This window comes from Malania oleifera, chromosome 12 (assembly GCF_029873635.1).
Source record: "Malania oleifera isolate guangnan ecotype guangnan chromosome 12, ASM2987363v1, whole genome shotgun sequence".
NCBI classification, from domain to species: domain Eukaryota; kingdom Viridiplantae; phylum Streptophyta; class Magnoliopsida; order Santalales; family Ximeniaceae; genus Malania; species Malania oleifera.
In genome coordinates this window covers 31,684,235-31,706,042 of record NC_080428.1, presented here as the reverse complement: position 1 = coordinate 31,706,042, position 21,808 = coordinate 31,684,235, and the positions used below count along the sequence as shown (strand labels likewise).

At 34.7% G+C, this 21,808-nt stretch overlaps 1 non-coding gene across 1 annotated transcript; it reads right to left on the bottom strand.

The window, feature by feature from the left end:
- Positions 1 to 3,592: 3,592 nt before the first annotated feature.
- Positions 3,593 to 3,700, bottom strand: LOC131145299 (small nucleolar RNA R71). Its single transcript, XR_009134082.1, has one exon. It is a non-coding gene; the product is annotated as a small nucleolar RNA R71 (small nucleolar RNA).
- Positions 3,701 to 21,808: the final 18,108 nt, after the last annotated feature.

Genomic DNA, 21,808 nt, shown 5'->3' with positions numbered 1-21,808 from the left:
ATTGTAGCTGGAAGTTGTTGTGCTCAAACGCTCTATATGAAACAACAACTTATGAATTTTAGATTGCACTACGATACGATTCCCATTAAATGTGATAATATTAGTGCCGTTAACATCTCTAAAAATCCTATCTCACATTCACGAACCAAACATATTGAGATTAGACATCATTTCATTCATGATCATGTGTAGAAAGGGGATGTGGCACTTGAGTTTGTGTGCACTAGTGAGCAGTGGGCCGATATTCTCACCAAACCTCTTTAGGAAGATAGGTTCATATAGATTAGATGTGAGCTAGGTTTAATGCATAGCAGAGAGGCCATATAGATTTTTTATAGAGTGCATAAACTTAGGGGGAGCTTCTTAACATAGAAAATATATAGCTCTGAATACCTTAAGATCTATCACTATTTTATACTTTATGAATTTGATTATGTATTGGAATGCATGGCTATCATATATCTTGCATGTGGATAGTTATATTCATGTTTTATGTCTTGATCATACTGGACCATTTGAGTTAGTAGTTGTGGATAAATTGTTAATTTAGAACTCAAACAGGTCATTTCTATACAGGTATTTTTGAGAAAAATGCTCTATTTTTCAAACGACATGCTGCCAAAATTTTTAAAAGCTTTCCCAAACATATCTTGTATTCAAATGATTCATACTCCATGCCTACGCCTATGTGCTTTATAGTTCTTATAGCCTTTTTTGCTGTTGCCAAAAGGGGGAGAGAAAAAATTGGGTATATTTTTGAGAAATATGTGAACTTTAAATCCTTAAACTTCTCTTTATACATTTTGTCAGGGGGAGCCTTTCAAGGCTGTACCCACTTTTGCATGATGTATTTGTCATCATCAAAAAGAGGGAGAATGTTGACCTCATAGGTCATACCCTGTTTTGATTATGACAAATACTCTGATATTTAATGGTTGATGAGTTTGTGTGCAGGATCAATTGGAGGTTTCAATATGATACACATGGACTTGAAGAAGCTAAAGACCCAGTCCATTTATTTTTTGTAATTTAATAAAGGTTTATTCGGGTCTATAATAATTAAATATCAATGGTCTGTAATAATTTAATGCATTGCATGTATGATAGGATAGATAAGTGATTACGCGCTTAAATTGCGTAATTAGGTGTTTTAATTCATGCATTACGAAATATATTTTTAATTAAAATGCCTAATTACCTTCAACAAATTAACACCGTGTCCTATTTATAACATTTGGGTTTTATTGAGTAATTTATGAATTTTTGGTGTTTTTTATCGCATGGCAATCATTGGAAGCAAAAATTGATACTACTTCGTATTTTGAGCGTAACTTTCTCGTCCGAATTTTAATCAAGACGATTCAAAATGTTGGGGAAATATGAGAAAGAGCTTTACAACTTTTGTGTTTTGAGCTTTGAGAGATACCAATGTTTACTAGGTCAAAATTGGCTTTGAAAGTTTAGAACTGATTATGTGTTAACAAAAAAAAAAAAAAAAAAAAAAAGAAAGAAAGAAAGAAAGAAGAAAAAAACTAAAATAAATGAGTTGATTTGACCCGACCATACAGCCGAGTCATTCCTTTGAGTGTTGGGCACTAAAGAAATCAGGCATTTGTATTTAACTTAATAAAAAATAAATAAGTAAAAAAGAGGAGGAAAAAGGGGATACGATTTAGGAGTTTTATTTATTTTTCTTTGTTTTCTTTTCTGGAGGTGGGGAGGCTTCTTTTGGGGGTCGTGTGGACTGCTGCAAGAGGAAGAATACAACAGTGTTGTGTTGGGGACTTCTCACGTCAAACTCTCTCTCTCTCTCTCTCTCTCTCTCTCTCTCTCTCTCTCTCTCTCTCTCTCTCTCTTTTGTTTAATATTTTTTTTTTATGGTTGTTCCAATACATTTTTTGTCTAGTTTAATATTAGATTGAATATTTTTTTTCTTCACTTTATTATTTGAGTAGTCTATGGATGAATTAAATTCTTGTTCTTTTTAGTTTGTTATTTTGAATGCTTCAAGGCTAGTTTAAGTTGTTTAATTTAGTATACATTTAAGCTAATGTTTGGCATGATTATAGGGTGGATAAGTTAGTTTTCTTTTAGTATTAGTATACATCTAGTTTATTGTTCTTTAAGTTGTTGTCTTTATTTTATTATTGCAATGGTTTATTGTGGAATTAATTTGAACCGAAAAATTGGGATTGCAAGCATGAAGGCTAAGTTCGGTAACTCAGGTTGTGGGTCAATGCCATTTGCTTTCCATGGTTTGTTAGTTCTCCTATGATATTATTGATAAACTTTTATTTGGTTAAAACCGAAAATTAAAGGCATCATTGATAAATCGCTGGCTCTTATTTCTTGTTTTGTTATTGACGTTAGGCACATCAAAACCTTTATTTAATCTAGGATTTTCATCAACTAATTTTTACGTGAAATTCAGTAGATGCTTAATGAGAGTTTTTATTTTCTTCTGTTCGGATGTGGCAAATTTACTCGAGCTTTAGTAATAAAATTTCATATTATTAATGCCTTGATTGGATTAACAAGAAGAGGAGTAAGGCCTAGGGAATTCGTAAACGGTGGAAGCAAACAGATGTTGAGCCCGTAACCCGAGTGTTTGGTAAATTGTTTCAGTTAATCTGTTTAATTTGGTTGCATTAGTAGGTTTATATTTTTGGAAATTTGATAAAAGTTCAGTCACAATTTAGAATTTTTCTCAAATACCTCCCATTTTGTTTACTATTTTCAAAAACATAAAAGACCAAAAAGATTTTCAAACCACATTTTACAGCAACAAGATTTCACTAAACTTTCACAAATATTTTGATACGCAGTGGTCCCTGTGGAATACGATCCTGGACTCATCTTTGATACAACTCGACACTTCTGCACTTGGAAGCATAACTCAGAACAAGTCAGGTTTTTGGCGCCATTGCCGAGGACCAATTGGTGTCATCGAAGTGTTTCTAAGATTTTAGAGAGGGTGTTTATAGAGCTATAAACGTCTTCACAGTGTGGGTGATATCTACTTCCTCTCCTTTGACCTGTTTGCTTTTATTTTTGTTTTATTTTGTTTATACTAAGTTTGTATGTCTGGTTGGGCTAGAGATAACACATTTAGAATGGTTAGGACAGACTTATCCATCTCATCATCGAGTGCACCTGTTTCACTTGAATCACTTAAATCATCATCTGACACTCATAGCATCATGGTTGAGAATGAACATCATGATAAAGAGAATCCTAATAGGACTCTCAGAGAATATTTGCAACCTGTTAGGACCAGCACCCCATCCTACATTATTCTACTTTTGAATGCAAATGCTTTTAATTTTAAACCTGGGATGATTCCATTGTTACCTCATTTTCATGGCATTGAATTTGAAAAGCCATGTTTGCATATTAAAGAGTTTGAAGAAGTTTGTTCCACATTCATGGATAAAACATGCACTGAGGAGGTAATAAAACTAAAATTGTTTCCATTTTCTTTAAAAGACAAGGCAAAAACCTAGTTGAATTCTTTAAGACCAAGATCCATTGGGACTTGGCAAGAAATGCAAACTGAGTTTTTAAAGAAAATTTTTCCCATGCAAAGAACTAATGCTTTGAAAAGTCAAATCATGAATTTTTTCCAAAAGGATGTGGAAACATTTTATCAATGTTGGGAACTTTTCAAAGACCTCTTAAATGCATGTCCTCACCATGGGTATAAGAATTGGAGGGCCATCAGTTTTTTCTATGAGCGGTTGCAACCAAAGATGAGGCAATTTGTAGAAACAATGTACAATGGTGAGTTTTTCAATAAAGGGCCCGAAGAAGCTTTTGACTATTTTGATTATTTGCTGAAAACGCCCAATCTTGGGATGTCTCTGATGTATATGATAGATCTAAAAAGTAAAAATGTATTAGTGGGGGTGGTAAATATCAACTGAAAGAAGCTGATGATTTTAATGCTAGGCTTGCACTGATTTCTAAGAGGTTAGATTCCATTGAACTTAAGAAGGTAAATGAAATGCATGTTTTACCATCATCTTCTGAAAAATGCAGCATATGTGAGGATCCAGGGCATGAGACTGATGCATGTCCAACTGTTCTTGCTTTTAAGGAAGTTTTGCTTGATCAATCTAACCCAGTGCATATGGTTTCTAAGAATTCTTCTAGACCTTATTCCAATACTTACAATGCAGATTGTAGAAGTCATCCAAATCTCAGCTAGAAAAATGACCAAGTGGGGCCATCTACGCAGGGACCAAGTCAATATAATTCTTATGCAGCAGCTGGCCAAGGCTTGGGACCACCTCATTTTCCAAATCAGCTGCCCCCAATGCCGAGAAGAGGAGTGGAAGATTCCATACAACAACTAACTATTAGCTTGCAACAGTTTATGCAGAGTCAAAGCACGATCAACAACCAGAACTCCCAGGCCATCAATGACATCAGAGGGACTCTCACTAGAGTAACCACCACTTTGAATAATTAGGAGAAAGGAAAATTTCCAGCTCAACCCCAACCCAATCCACAAGGGCACTGTCAGTCATCTCAGAATACTGGTGAAGGAAGCAATGTGAAATCAGTGAAAGCTATTACAACTTTGTGGAATGGTAAGGTTTTGGGTGACCCTGCCCATAGTGCAAGAAGTTTAGGTAAAAATGCTAACCCTCCTTTTGATAGTGGTGAGTCAAGCACTTTAAATTCAAATAATGATGCATGTCCCATACCTGCACCGTTTCCACAATGTTTGATTTCTTTGCACAAGGATAAACATCATGCTGAAATCCTAGAAATTTTTAAGCAAGTTAGGATTAACATTCCACTTCTAGATGCTATAAAACAAATTCCTGCTTATGCTAAATTTCTAAAGGATTTATGCACTATAAAATGCAAACTGAATGTGCAGAAAAATGGCTTCCTCACTGACCAAGTTAGTGCCATTATTCAAAATCACACACCACCTAAGTACAAGGACCTGGGTCACCTGCTATTTCATATGTCATTGGAAACTCTAAGATAGGGTAGGCCTTGCTAGACTTAGGTGCGGGAGTTAATTTGCTACCTTATAATGTGTATGAACAATTGGGGCTAGGGGAATTGAAAACCACATCCATTATTTTGTAGCTTGTTGATAAATCCATAAAAATTCCCAAGGGTATTGTTGAGGACGTCTTGGTCCAAGTGGATAAATTTTATTATCCTGTGGATTTTGTGGTCTTGGATATGAAAGTGTCATCCCACGCAAATTCTTCACCACCTGTGATTTTGGGAAGACCATTTTTAGCAACTTCTAATGCCATAATCAATTGTAGGAGTGGTGTTTTAAAATTAAGTTTTGGAAATATGACTTTAGGACTAAATATCTTCAATTTGGGCAGGTAACCTCAAGAACATGAAGACATTCGAGAAGTCAATTCAATGGAATCCTTAATTACAGACACTCCTTGGTTAAATTATGATTGTGATGAGCAGTGGGAGGATTTAAAAGACTCCCTTGATTTAATTGAGTCCACTGATCATTTTTCCTCTCTTTGTGTTGCAGGTGATTCAACTGAGATGCGATGGAAGCTTAAATTTGAGCCACTACCAACAATACAAACCCCAGCACAACCATCCAATAAGAAGACACCGGTGCTAGAATTGAAGCCACTACCGTCGGAGCTGAAATACGCCTACCTTCTATTAGAGAACTAATTTCCAATGGTGATTTCTACATTGTTGACTCTTGACCAAGAAAGTAAGTTGTTGAGAATTTTGACACAATACAAATCAGCCATTGGTTGGTCCATTGCCGACATTAAAGGTATCAGTCCTCTCATTTGTACATATAGGATATATTTGGAAGAGGATTCAAAACCCTCTAGAGAGATGCAAAGGAGACTAAACCCCACAATGAAGGAAGTGGTAAAAAAGGAAGTCTTGAAATTGTTAGAAATAGGCATCATATATCCAATTGCTGACAGTAAATGGGTTAGTCCAATACAAGTTGTTCCAAAAAAATCTAGTATAACTGTTGTGGAAAATGATAAGGGAGAATTGATGCCTACTAGAGAGACCACAGGCTGGAGGATGTGTGTAGATTATAGGAAATTGAATGTCACCTCTAGCAAGGATCATTTTCCTTTGCCTTTCCTTGACCGGGTTTTAGAAAAAGTGGCAGGGCATGAATATTACTATTTTTTAGATGGATTCTATGGTTATTATCAAATATTAATAGCTCCAGAGGACCAAGAGAAGACTACCTTCACTTGTCCCTTTGGAACTTTTGCCTTTAGGCAAATGCCATTTGGGCTATGCAATGCCTCAACTACTTTTCAAAGATGAATGTTAAGTATTTTTAGCAATTTGATTGAGGACAGTGTAGAGGTATTCATGGATGACTTTTCAGTGTTAGGAAAAATATTTGATGCATGTTTGTCCAATTTGCAGGTTGTGTTGAAAATATGGGAAGAAAAGAAATTATTGTTAAATTGGGAAAAATGCCACTTCATGGTCCAACAAGGAATAGTTTTGGGGCACATTGTATCTTCTCGAGGCATAGAGGTGGATAAAGCTAAAATAAACTTGATTTCAAATTTTCCTGCACCTAAAAATGTGAAAGATGTTGGATCATTTTTAGGGCATACTGATTTTTATAGAAGATTCATAAGAAATTTTAGCTTTATCTCTAAACCTCTTTGCAAACTTTTGATGCATGCTTTTAATTTGAATGGACCCAAGAGTGTCAAAATGGTTTTGATGAATTGAAAACATGTCTCACTACTGCACTCATCATTCGATCTCTTGACTGGTCACTTCCTTTTGAATTAATTTGTGATGCAAGTGACTTTGCTATGGGGGCTTTTCTTAGACAATGAAGAGATAAACTGCCATATGTTATATACTATGCTAGTAAGACTTTAAATGATACACAAAAGAACTATTCCACCACAGAAAAAGAACTACTAGCTATAGTATTTGCATTGGATAAGTTTAGATCTTATCTTCTTGGTTCTCTTATCATAATATTCACTGACCATGCAGCTCTGAAATTTCTATTGTCAAAAAAGGACACTAAGCCAAGACTGGTAAGGTGGATACTTTTGCTTCAAGAATTTGATCTCACAATAAAAGATAAAAAGGGAGTGGAAAACGTGGTGGCAGATCACCTTTCTTGGTTTCAACCAGAAGTTTTTGAGAAGTTTTTTTTAATTTTTGATTATTTTCCTGATGAATAATTATTTGCAGTTGAATCTTTACCATGGTATGCTGATATTGTGAATTTCTTGGTCACAAGGAAAACTCCACCTCGTTGGAATTCTCAGGACATCAGAAGGTTGAAGACTAAAGCTAAGAATTTCTTTTACGATGATCCTTATCTCTTTAAATATTGTTCAGATTAGATCATTAGGAAGTATGTGCCTAACAATGAAATTTCTAGTGTTTTAAATTTTTGCCACACAGAAGCTTGTGGTGGGCATTTTTTCGCCCACAAAAAAGTGGCTAAAGTTCTTTAAAGTGGGTTTTATTGGCCAAGTATGTTTAAGGATGCTTTGAGTTTCTGTAAAACTTGTGAACCTTGTCAAAAATTAGGGGGAATCACTAGGAGAAACATGATGCCTTTGCAACCTATACTAGTGATTGAAAATTTTGATTGTTGGGGTATAGATTTCATGGGACCATTTCCTTCTTCTTATGGATATTTATACATTTTTCTTGACATTGATTATGTTTCTAAGTGGGTTGAGGTAGTCCCTTGCAGAACTAATGACCATCAAGTGGTTATAAAAAATATTTTAGCAAAGTTTGGCATGCCTAAAGCCATAATCAGTGATCAAGGCACGCACTTTTGCAACTAACATGTTTCAGCCTTTTTGAAGAAGTATGGTATCCATCACAAAATCTATACTGCTTACCATCCTCAAACCAATGGACAAGTTGAATTAGCAAATAGGGAAATTCAAAACATCATTGGGAAAATTATTAACCCAAACAAAAAGGATTGGTCTTTGAGATTTTCTGATAGCTTGTGGGCCTACAGAACAGCTTTTAAAACCATTTTTGGCATGTCTCCATATAAATTAGTGTATGGTAAGGCTTGCCATTTGCCTGTAGAGCTGGAATATAAGGCGTATTAGGCTATTAAACAATGCAATTTTAACATTGATGACGCTGGTTGTGTGAGAAAATTGCAGCTATCTGAATTGGATGAGCTGAGGATGGATGCTTACAACAATTCTAAATTTTCCAAGGAAAGAATGAAGAACTTTCATGATAAACACATTCAGCGTAAGACTTTTGAGCCCGACTAATAGGTGTTATTGTACAACTCTTGACTGCACTTATTTCTTGGTAAGTTAAGGTCTTGGTGCAGCGGACCTTTTTTGGTGAAGACTGTTTTTCCTCATGGTGCTGTAGAGATTCTAAATCCTCACAATGGTAATGTTTTTAAGGTTAATGGTCAAAGGCTCAAGCCTTTTATTTCTAACTTTGCACCCGAGGAATCGACTCTACATTTGCTTGATCCCACTTAGTATAGTTCATTTTCTTTTCTTTTTTTTTCTTCATTTATATTTTTATTTCTCTAATTTTTTTCCTTTGTTCTTTAGTTTTTATTTCTTATTTCCTAGGATTGCACTCTTTTCAAAGCTGTTAAGGTATTTCTTTTTCCTCTGTCTTGAACTTTTTCCTTTACTTCTCTGTTCGTCTTACAGTTGTTTCGCTTTACGTTTAACTGCTCTCTTGGGTAAATTCTTTCATTTCTCCTGCATCATTGAGGACAATGCTACATTCTAGTTGGGGGGTGGAAGATAATTTACTCAGTGGTTTGCATGCTTTAAACATATGTTGGTTTATCTTGGGAAAATACTGTTATGGAACTCAAAGCATGCTAAATTCCCTATTTATGAAAGTTACATGCACAAATTTTCTCTTGAGGATATGGAACATGTAGGATGTAGTGTAATCAGAGTTTAAATCAAAAGAGATTTTTATCAATTTCACTTAGTTTCATCCAAGGGAAGGAAGTTGAAAGTCTTGCTATACACACTACACAGGTTAGAAAACTTAGAACGATTACCTTAGACTATTTTTGGTTGATATACAGTTCAATTGTTTGGGACTCTAATGAACCATATCCTAATGGCTTTAAAAAAAAAGTTTAAAGCAAATGAAAATAAGAAACAAGTCAGGGATTGATTGCAAAAAAAAATAAAAAAATAAAAAGAAAAAGGAAAAAAAGAAAAAGAGGGAAGCAATTGTGTATTGGAAATGGCTACCTATTACCGGGGTCCTAACTAAACAAAAAGTGGGTACCTTTTAAAGTGTAGTAGCGTGAAAGCCACCTTTGTACATTTATGCACTGGAAACGACTACTTACTACCGGAGTCCTAACTAATCAAGACAGTGGGTGCCTTTTAAAGTGTAATAGTGTGAAAGCCGCTAATACAATGATTTTGAATTAGAGTAAGACCGTGCGGTTGTCTTAGACTAATTGTTGTGATTGAAATCGTTAATGCCTATTGGTAGTCAATCTTGGAATTCTGACCATTTCTTGTACACGTGAGCTGTGTTGCACTCCATTACCTTGGTTGAGTTACTAGATGGTGTATAAATTTTTCAGTTGATACTTAACTTGGGTTAATTTGTGTCCTGTGTTCCTAAACTTAGTAAGCATATTTTCATGGCATGTAATCTTCGTAAGTATTGGAATCTTAGTTTCTATTCCCCTAGTTTGAATGCATTCAAGTTATTTGCTAGAGACTAGAAAAACGTTAGTTGGGGGGGTGTGATTACGCGCTTAAATTTAGGTGTTTTAATTCATGCATTACGAATTATATTTTTAATTAAAATTCCTAATTACCCTCAATAAATTAACATTGCGTCCTATTTATAACATTTGAGTTTTATTGAGTAATTTATGAATTTTTGGCGTTTTTTATTGTAGGGCAATCATTGGAAGCAAAAATCAATACTACTTTGTATTTTGGGCATAACTTTCTGATCTGAGTTCCAATCAAGGCGATTTAAAATTCTAAGGAAAGCTGAGAAAGAGCTCTACAACTTTTATGTTTTGAACTTTGAGGGATACAAACGTTTACTAGGTCAAAATTGCTTTTGAAAGTTCAAAATTGATTATGTATTAACAAAAAGAAGAAAGAAGAAAATAATAATAATAATAAATGAGTTGATTTGACCCGGCCATGCAGCTGGGTCATTCCTTTGAGTGCTGGGTGCTGGGGAAATCAGACATTAGTATTTAACTTAATAAAAAAAAAAGAGAGAGGAGGAAAAAGGGGATAGGGTTTAGGGGTTTTATTTATTTTTCTTTGTTTTCTTTTCTGGAGGTGGGGAGGCTTCTTCTGGTGCTGTGCGGACTGCTGCAAGAGGAAGAACATAGCAGTGCTGTGTTGGGGACTTCTCATGTCAAACTCTCTCTCTCTCTCTCTCTCTCTCGTTTAATATTTTTTTTATGGTTGTTGCAATACATTTTTTTGTCTAGTTTAATATTTGATTGAATATTTTTTTTTCTTCACTTTATTATTTGAGTAGTCTATGGATGAAGTAAATTCTTGTTCTTTTTAGTTTGTTATTTTGAATGCTTCAAGGCTAGTTTAAGTTGTTTAATTCAGTATACATTTGAGCTAATGTTGGGCATGATTATCGGGTGGATTAATCAGTTTTCTTTTAGTATTAGTATACATCTAGTTTATTGTTCTTTAAGTTGTTGTCTTTTATTTTATTATTGCAATGGTTTATTGTGGAGTTAATTTGACCCTAAAAATTGGGATTGCAAGCATGAGGGGCTAAGTTCGGTAACTGGGGTTGTGGGTTAATGTTGTTTGCTTTCCATGGTTTGTTTCCTATGATATAATTGATAAACTTTTATTTGGTTAAAACTGAAAATTGAAGGCTTCGTTGATAAATCGCTGGCTCTTATTTCTTGTTTTTTTGTTGATGTTAGGCACATCAACACTTTGATTTAATCTAGAATTTTCATCAACTAATTTTTACATGAAATTTGGTTAATGCTTAATGAGAGTTTTTATTTTCTTCCGTTCAGATGTGACAAATTTACTCGAGCTTTAGTAATAAAATTTTATCTTATTAATGCCTTGATTTGATTAACAAGAAGAGGAGTAAGGCCTAGGGAATTAGTAAATAGTGGAAGCAAACAGACGTTGAGCCCGTAACCTGAGTGTTTGGTAAATTGATTTAGTTAATTTGTTTAGTTTGGTTGCGTTAGTAGGTTTATATTTTTGGAAATTTGATAAAAGTTCAGTTACATTTTAGCATTTTTCTCAAATACCTCCCATTTTGTTTATTGTTTTCAAAAGCATAAAAGACCAAAAATATTTTGAAACCACATTTTACGGCAACATGATTTCACTAAACTTTCACAAATACTTTGATACGCAGTGGTCCTTGTGGAATACGATCGTGGACTCATCTTTGATACAACTTGACACTTCTGCACTTGGAAGCACAACTCAGAATGAGGCAATAAGCTCAAAGGCCTTAAATCGACTATAGGACCCACAATATTGCATGAAAATGTCCCCCCATAATCTTAGAATTGATTATCATATGATTAGGGACAATTTCATAAAAGGAATAGGACCAAAATGCATAGTGTTGGCATGTTCAGTAGACCGAACTCCAATGCATAGAGTTCTTCGGCCGACTGAATCTTCCCAGGGTCAAATCTGTTGATCACTCGGTCGACCGTCCTAAAATAAATTCCAATGCCTTGGTCGACCGAACGGGGATGTGGGAAGTCCCAATGCCCTGGTCGACCGAACCTCCAAGTTCAAAAAGACTTGGTCGACCAAAGTGTACAAAGTTCGGTCAACCAACTAAGTCTGGTCAATCGAACCTTGGAGGATTCAGAATCTCCTTTGATTGGTTGACGATCTTCCCAGGTCAAATTCATCCTGGTTAACCAAATAGAACACCCTGGTCGACCGAACCATAAAAATGGTTGACCGACCCTCTCGGGTTGCTCGGATTTTACTGAGGTTAAAACAAGGTTAATTTTATTAAATGGTTTTAAAACAAATTTAATAATACCCTACATATCCCCAACGATTATAATTTTACCCTTCTCTATATATAGGGGTTCATTTGCATGGAATAGATGAGATTAACAAAAACGATTAGCAATTTTTCTCTAAAATCCAAAAATTTCATTTCTCATATTTATGCTTTCTAGATTCATTCTTACTCATTCCTATTACTAAAATCACTTAGTAAGAGTACTCTTGTGTTCATCTCATTTAGCTTACACTCTTATCTGCTTGTGTTGATTGAAATTCATTTTATTTTGGGAGTAAGCACTAAGTTTTTCTAGGAGACTTCATTTATAAGTCTTCTGTAGGAAAACTTCTTTGAGCTCGTGAGTTTTGCATAATCATTGCAATACTCAAGCGCTCGTATTGCGTTTTGTTTGTAAAATAATTTTTTGCAAACCATTTTCAAATATCTCTTGTACTTATTTTTGAGAAAAATATTTTTGAGATATTTACTTGTGTTGTGAAAGATCTTTATTGTTGAATATTGTGATTGATATTATTGTCTTGACATAAAGATCCTAACACTCACACTCTCGCAAACTAATTGCTACACTAGCACTATTTTTTAGAGTAGATATCAAAACTACATTGAGCTTATCATATCTTATCATTCAGTAGTGTGCTGATTATATTGGTGCAAATCTGCTTGATTGAAAAGCATATAATTTGTATGAAAATTTTATTGTAAATCTATTGTGTTCCAGGTGTGTCCTGAGGGGATGGTAATCCAGTTTGAAAGGATTGGTTGTGAAGGTTGAGGTCAGCCCTATGCTAATTGACCTGGGTTTATTTAGGTGCTGCTCCACCCGTTAAGTGAGCCTATAGTGTAATCTTTGTGCTTGTGAGCCAAGGCGGGGACGTATGCAATTTGCCAAACCTCGATAACATTTCTGGTGTTGTCTCTATTTATTGCTTTATCGTGCATGCTTAATTAAATCACTTGTGCAATTTAATTTCCACTGAATATATGTACTAATTTATTTTACATGCACTAGATTGACCTTAGGCTTGTGTAATATTGCTGCTAGTGGATTGACCTAGGGGATTGATTTTTAAAATACCAATTCACCCCCCTTTTGGGATTATAGTAAAGTCAACAAGGATTGACCCCCAGCAAAAGGGGATACACCTAGGTGTGCCATAGAGATCTTTATATAGCTTCTAATTAAGATTTACTATAACCTTGCTCTGATACCAATTAAAAAGTAAGATGTATTCCCAAAAGGGGGGTAAATTGTGATTTTAAATTTTTTTTAGATTATTTAATTAATTCTTTTTAAGTTCAGCAACCACACATACAAAGTTGGTTTACAATCACAAGTTCAGCGGAAAATTAATTTAGTTAAAACCTTTATGAATGAATATACCAATTTGAATACCCCCTTTCAGCAATTTAATTTAATCCAACCAAGATAACCAAAAACAAGATTCACAATAAGGAATGATTCCGCCAATGCTTTCACGATTTAGCAATTGAGTAACTCAAAGTAGAGTTTAAGTATGTAACTAATAAAAATCCCTGTATTAATAAATTTGATTTCTCAATATGAAGCACAATTGAAATTTCCAACACTCTTCCAAAACTTAGAATTTAAATAAGCTTTCAATTAATGAGTCCTGGGTGTTAATCAATCAACGTACTCTCTTATGGTTTCCGTAATAAGTATTGATCAACCAATGTACTCCCCCTTTGGTTTCTGCAATCCCACAGTCAAATTAATTTTCATTTTATTTAATATCCAATTCACGTAGTTTATATGAGCAGAAAATTAAAATCAAACCATGCAATTTATATAAGCAGAAAATTAAATGAGAGTAGGGAAGAAACTGACACTATGAGTTTTACAAGGTTCGATTATACCCGCCTACGTCCTCACCTTAGGCAACACACCTAAGGATTCCACTGTACCACTCCTTTATAGGTGGGAGCAACCTTACACACTCGTTTACAGGTAGGATCAACCTTACAATCTCTCCTTTAATAGGTTAGAGTTTGCCTCTCCAAACGATACCCCACGCTTGGTCCAACAACGATTCCAAGAGCTGAACCATCTACAAAAACAAGAACAAATTTGGTGTACAAAGGCACTCTTAACAAGAGCTGATTAGTACAATAATAAAGCACAACTATATACACTTCAATTCAAAATAATAACAGAAAGAATTTGAAGCCTTAGAAGTATATCACGGTGAGCTTTCTTTCTTGATTGAAAGAATTCAAAATATGCTCAGAAATTCATGAGAGTTTCACAGCAAAACTCAATAGGGAACTTTAGAGAGTTTGAGAGTAAGAGAGCTTTGAGAGTTTTGAGAGCAAAAGAGCTTTAATTGTTTTGTATTTCTTGGTATTTTGAATTCTTAGCCTTGGGAGGTATTTATAGATGTTTAGAAAGGAGTATTTCGTGTTCCTTAAGTGACTTGGAGTGTTTCCCAAGTTTTAATAACGTTTAGAATTCAAAAACTCAATTTTAGAAACTTTCCGTTATTTTTAAAATTTGATTTCTTAAAGAGTAAGTCGACTGGGTATGAGGAGTCAGTCGCCTGGATCATTAAAACATTGAGAATTTCAAAGGCCATAAGCAGTTAGTCGACCGGGTCATTATAAGTCAGTCGCTTGGGCCCTTTAGGGTTCTCTTAAAATCATTCTATTTATTTGTCAGTCGCTTGGATCAACACTGTCAGGTGCCTGACCAAACAAAAAAACTGAATTTTCATTTTGTTTCCAAATTCTTTTTGCTCTTTTGCTTTCCCCAAAATAATTTAAGACTTTTGAAAAATATTTTTTAGGGTTTTTCAAAATATGTTCTCTATTTCAATGAGTTTCTTAAAATGGTTCAAATCCAATCATATCATCATTTGAATGAAGTACTTACATAGAGACTCTCTTAAGACTTTAAACATATTCTAAGTTTGGATTCTTCATGCTTGTCATTTGCTTATTCCATCTTGTCTTTGAACATCAATTCTCTAAGCTTCTTCAATTAGCTAAGCTTTCATCATGTCAGCTTTAGAATTTATGCTCTCATGTCCTTTAAGCTTTTATTCCCTTTTGTAGTCTTGTAATGAGCTTCATGATTATAGACCTGATTCCTAAAGTATCACCATTTTCACCAAAATATGTTAAATTACCTTTGATTTGTTATTATCAAAATAAGATTAGTAAGCCATGTTAGGCCAACAACATAAAGCTTTCCCTGGGACATTCATATATCTTGTCATGTAATAACCCCACATGATTGGGTTGTGCGGCCCGAAGGCTGGATTTAACCATGGCTGGCCTACCAGGCAAAGTCAAACGTATCATATGTGTAGTACGATTGCCAATCCAGCCTGGTCTAAACCCATCCTACTCTCCGCAACACTTCTCGGGTCAGACACAAGGGGTTTCCTACTCTCCACAATACTTCGAGCTAATCAAATCTATTACCAACACTTTTTGTATAGTGTGGTTGCACTCACCAATCTGTACACCTAGCCTGGTCTGAACCCATCCTACTCTCCACCACACTTCTTGGGCCGGACATAGGGGGTTACATTGTCAGATCTTACTAGCTAGCTATGGTATCATGCTCTGAACATAGTTAGTCCATCAGGGTTCTGATATCATATAGTACAATTTATAATATAACTATTAATGTGATCTCATTTCATGCTCATTATTTCATAAATCTATGCAAATCATGTTTTTCACTGTCATATCATATCTGTCAAATCATAATCAGTATAAAACCGTCGTATTATAACTGTCCTCATATAAAACTGACATAACATATCATAATTTGACTTAAAGCCGTGATTTCATAATTCTGCATAAATTCATCATGTCACATTTCTATATAAAACTGTCAAATCATGTTCTCATCATATTCATAATTTTTGTATAAATCTATCATATTAGAATTCTGAAATAAATTTGTCATAAATGCATTACACATGCCACACAATTTAAGTAAACATTTCATTATATAATAATCTATCTGAAAAACTATTTTATTCTGTTGAAAATACTGGTATAACTTTCCTAGGGTTTACCCAAATTCAAATACCAGGTTTTTCCCTAAAACATACATATCATAAATTTCAAAATTTATCATTTCCATATGCCTGAATACCCAAAAAATCATATATACTATTCTTGTAATCGAATACTATAATTTAAGCGTTAAATTTTATGAAAATGATTGACATAATCTATTCCCCTTACCTATTTACCGAAGGTATGCTTGTAGGGATCCTGAAACGATGCCTGCAGTGTTCGAAGCACAAAGCCCTATATTCATATACTTTAGTTTTATCGGATCATCTCTAAACCAACTAGCATAATTTTATTCTCCTTAACTTAACTCTGAAGTGGTGCCTAGGATCCTTAAAACACAAATTTGCTCCGATTAAAATGACGACGATCATTGCTAGGCCTTAGAAGTGATGTTTGATCGTGAATTCGACTGAAGATTGGAGAGAAAATGAAGAGAGAGAAAGGGAGAATCCACAGCCCTAAGAGAGAGAGAGAGAGAGAGAGAGAGAGAGAGAGAGAAGAAGAAGAAGAAGAAGAAGAAGAAGAAGAAGAAGAAGAAGAAGAAGAAGAAGAAGAATTTTAATTTCTTTCCTACAAATGAGCTTAAGTCCATTTATATATAAGCTACTGCCTAGATGAAACCGTCGACGGTTTGGACTTTTAACCAAATTTTTTTCTACTATTTTACCTTCACTAAGCTTTGGTAATTCAAAACTGTCAACAATTTTCCTGAGCTTGCTAAAATCGTCGATGGTTTGGCCTCACTATACCATACACACCTAAAATTGTCGACGGTTTTTTGGAGACTCCCCCAAGCCGTTGACGGTTTGGTCTTGTGCCAAACAAAATTTCCCTTTTTCCGTATTATTATTATTATTATTATTACTTTTTTTTCCAAGTCTTTACAAGCTCTGGGAGATTACAATCAATCACATAAAACTCTCCCAAAACCCACATAAGCATAAAACCATTACATATAAATTTACAATTAAATACAGTCAACTGATCAACCTACTCAAAACATACTTATATACCATTTAATTCTTACTTGAACTATTACATTATCTATCTAGGTCTGGGCCCTGTTGAACAAGTGTGGGTACCTTTGGCGCATTTCCTTCTCTAGTTCCCATGAGACTTCCTCGATTACGTGATTATGCTAGAGCACTTTTATCAGCGGAATCTTCTTGGTGCATAATTCCTGCTCTTTATGGTCTAGGATCTGAACCGGCGCCTCTTCATAAGATAAAGTGTCCCCAAGCTCTAGTGACTCATAATTTATTACATGCGATGGATTTGGAACATATTTCTTCAGTATGGATACATAAAATACATCATGGATCCTAAATAGTGTTGGGGGTAACGCTAACCTGTAGGCAACTGAACCTATTCTTTCCAGTATCTCAAAAGGTCCAATATACCTAGGGCTGAGCTTACCCTTATTTCCAAATCTCATCACTCCTTTCATGGGTGCAATTTTCAAAAATACGTTATATCCTACACCAAATTCCAGTGCTTGTCGGTGGGTATCTACGTAGCTTTTTTGTTGACTCTAAGCTGTTTTAATTTTTTTCCTAAATAAGCTTGATTTTCTTAGAAGTCTATTGTACCATCTCTGGCTCCAAAATCTTATTTTCACCAACTTCGTCCCAATATAGTGGAGTTCGGCACCTTCGACTGTATAATGCTTCATACGGTGCCATTTCAATACTGACCAAGTAGCTATTATTATAAGCAAACTCCACTAGTGGAAAAATACTAGATCCAACTGCCCCCAAAGTCCAGCACATAGGCCCGCAACATATCCTCCAGTATCTAAATTGTCCTCTCTGTCTATCCATCAGTTTGGGGATGGAAGGTTGTGCTAAATGTCAACTGGGATCCCAAGGCTCTCTATAAACTCTTCTAGATTTGGGACATGAACCATGGGTCTCAGTCTAATACAATGGATACTAGCACGCCATGAAGTCTAACTATCTCCTGAATGTACAATTTTGCCATCATGTTCATGGAGTAGTTAACCTAGATCAGAAGGAAGTGGGTAGTCTTTGTCAGCTGGTCCACTACTACCCAGATGACATTTTGCCCATGCCATGCTGGTGGTAACCCTGTGACGAAGTCCATGGAGATATGCTCCCACTTCCATTCGGGAATGTGAAGTGGTTGCGATGGTCCTGTTGGTCTCTAATGCTCCATCTCTACTTGCTGACATGTCAAGCACTACTCTACATATCAGGCAATTTCTCTTTTCATATTACTCCACTAAAAGGATTCTCACAAATCCTTATACATTTTAGTACTCCCTGGATGTATTGTATAAAGGGAACAGTGTGCCTACTCTAGAATAGTTCTTTTAATTTCAGCATCATCACGTACACATAGTCTAGTATGAAATCTCAAAACTCCATCATCTGGGATATTAAAATCTGTCTCCAACCCGCTTTGTACTTTATCCACAATCTTTACTAACTCTGTATCTTTCATCTGAGTAGTTTTAATCCTCTCTAGTAAAATGGGCTGAATTACTAAACTCACAATGAATGCTTGATGGTTTCCCCCTACCAGCTCCACACCAAGATTTTCTAGATCCATCTTGATATGATGTTGGGTTACCATTGCTGATACTAAGGCATTCCCTGACATCCGGCTTAAGGCATTAGCCACCACATTAGCTTTCCCTAGGTGGTAATTGATGGTACAATCGTAGTCTTTTATTAACTCCAACCATCACCTCTGCCTCATATTTAGTTCATTCAGTGTGAGAAAGTACTTAAGACTTTTGTGTTCTGTGAATATCTCACATCTTTTCCCATATAAGTAGTGCCTCCAAATTTTCAATGCAAAAACAACCGTAGCCAACTCCAAATCATGCATAGGGTAGTTCTTCTCGTACTCCTTATGTAATAACTCCAAAAATGATTATACAAGATTAGTGGGGTGATTCCAAATAATAATAATAATAATAATAATAATAATAATAATAATAATAATAATAATAATAATAATAATAATAATTAAATTTATAAAAAAAGAAAAAAATAATAATTGAAATTTATTTTTATTTTTGTTAATAAAATATATTATTATTAATATTAATTAAATATATTATTATTATTATTATTATTATTATTATTATTATTATTATTATTATTATTATTATTATATAACAATTCACCTGAAGCAAGAAGCTTCAGGCGAATTCAAAAAAGAAGCTACGCAGGAGCAGCACCCTCCTTAGTCTCTCTGTAACTCTCCATTTCTCTCTCCCTCTCTCCTCAGTTTCGTGACAGATTCTCACCCGATCGGAAATCTGAAGATACTGCTGGACTCCATTCTCCGCTGCCGTCATTTCTACCAGAGCGGATTGGTGGTAGGAACGACGTAGGTGTATCTCTTGGGGTAAGCTAATTTCTGCTTTTATCTCAATTTCTTTCAAATTATAAGCCCGATTGATAATCGGACACCACCACAAGAATTTAGGGATGATTCTCTACAAGTCTACGTAGTGGATTTCTCATGGGGTCGTTATGGACATAACCTCAAATTTGGGATAAGGGGGTTATTAAGGGGCTTATTATCATTCAATTAGTATTAATTTAGAAATGCTAAAATATTGAGCATCTGAAGTTGAAGTAGGATGTTTGAAATTTAGGGTCCGGGTGAGCGTCCAGGTGTAATTTCGGGACCCACAGACATAATTCAGAAAATTAAGTGAGGGTGTTAAATAATAATTTAAATGTTAATTTGGGGTATATGGAGCCTAGGGAAGGTTAGATGGGTATTATTTTTAGGAAATGAGTTAATTAATCTGGAGAAAATGCAAATTACAGGATTTGAGTTTCAGGCGCCAAGGGCGTAGGATTTAGGTTTTAAGGAGACTCTTAGTAAATCAGGTAAGGAGAATAAATTATAACAGTATTTTTAGAGCTGCTATTTGAATTAATATATGAAAATGAACATATGGTATTTTGTTTGGAAATTATTATGATATAAATATTAGATAAATTGTGTGGCATTTGAGTAATATTAAATTGTGATATTTTGGAGTGTAAAATTAATATATTATGAATATTAGATGAAAACTGTGTGGTATATGATGTATATTGAAAAATGTGAAGTATAACGATGAGTACTTTCTAAGAAAATATTGAAATGAGAATTATTGTTGTGATTAGTGGAAAATAATGAAATATGGTATTTATATGTGAGTAAAAATGATTTGCATGAAAAATGATATTTTGCGAATTACTAAAATGGGTATTTTGAGAAATGTTGAAATACGTGAAACACGATATATACTATTATGAGATGATGAAATGTGCACAGAAAACAATGAGAACATTTATATTGAGATGAATTGAGATATATTAATATGAGAATAATGAGGTATATTGATATGGAAATACTGAAATGTGAAAATGGGAAATATGAATTGTTAGAATTGGTGTATTCCCAAGAGAGGAGGGGGGGGGGGGTGAATTGGAATTTTAAACTTTTCTCCTAGGTTGAACTAGATGTTGGCAAGATATTAAAACCTAGGGTCTTTCTATGTAGTTCCAAATACGCCGATAAATATAATATACGGAAATTTAAATCAAGCGCATCATCCACATAATAACATACACGTGCGGTAAATATAAAGTGTGGAAATATAAACAAACACACGATATGTTATCGGGGTTCGGCCAACTGTGCCTACGTCCCCGCCTCTAACTCGCAAGCCCGAGGATTCCACTAGTAGCTCACTTAAGGGTGGAGCGGCATCGATTACAACTAGGTCAATTACCACAGGGCTGACCTCAACCTTAACCAAGTCAATTAGTGGGGCTGACCTCAACCTACACGCCTTAACCGGATGGCGCACCTAGCTGTCCTAACCGGGTCTAAGCCAATCCGGGACTATTCCAGGGCTAGTCTCCCTCTTCAGGCCCATTCCTGGAAATACAACAGATGTGTATTACAATTAGGTGATACATGATTATGCTTTCGTGTAAAGCAGATATGTACCCAAATACGTTCAATTACATACACCACAATATGATTTAATATGTAAGCTCAATGTGGTTCAAGTATTTCAACTCTCAGATATATTTTCCATTAGTGTAATGCGTACGTGAAAGTATCAACAACAATTTGTGTATTTCAAAATATTCAATCAAACGTGTTAACACAGAATATCAAGCAAGCCTTAAGAATATCAATTAGCAGAATATCCCAATCACGTGAATATGTATATGTTTGGATTGCAAAATAGATAATCTTTATATTCAACAAATAATATGTGAGTGAATAAATATTGCAACAAAGATGTTTCACCTCAAAAACAAATATCTCTTTAAATGGTTTTCAAGATAAAGCACAATAGATATTTGTAAATGATTTTAAAAATATTTCGCAACCAAAAGCAAATAAGAGCTTCTCAAGATGTTGCAACGAATATGCAATCTCAGAAGATCTAATAAAGTCTTCTTAGGATGAACTTATTAGCAAAGTTCCATAAGAATCCTTTGGTTTGGCTCTCAAAGAAAAAAAAAAAAAAAAGAATCAATCTCACAACAATGAGAGAGCAAACCTTCCTATTTAAACACTCAAGAACACTTACAGATGATTTAGTAACTTTTGAAGGTAAGCTAGAGTGTTTGTAGAAAGAGTATGAGTAGTAGAGGGAATTTTTCTTGAGAGAAAAATTTTGAATTTGTTTGCTTAATTAACTCACTAATATTCCCAAATGAAGGGGTATATATAGACATCCCATGATTTT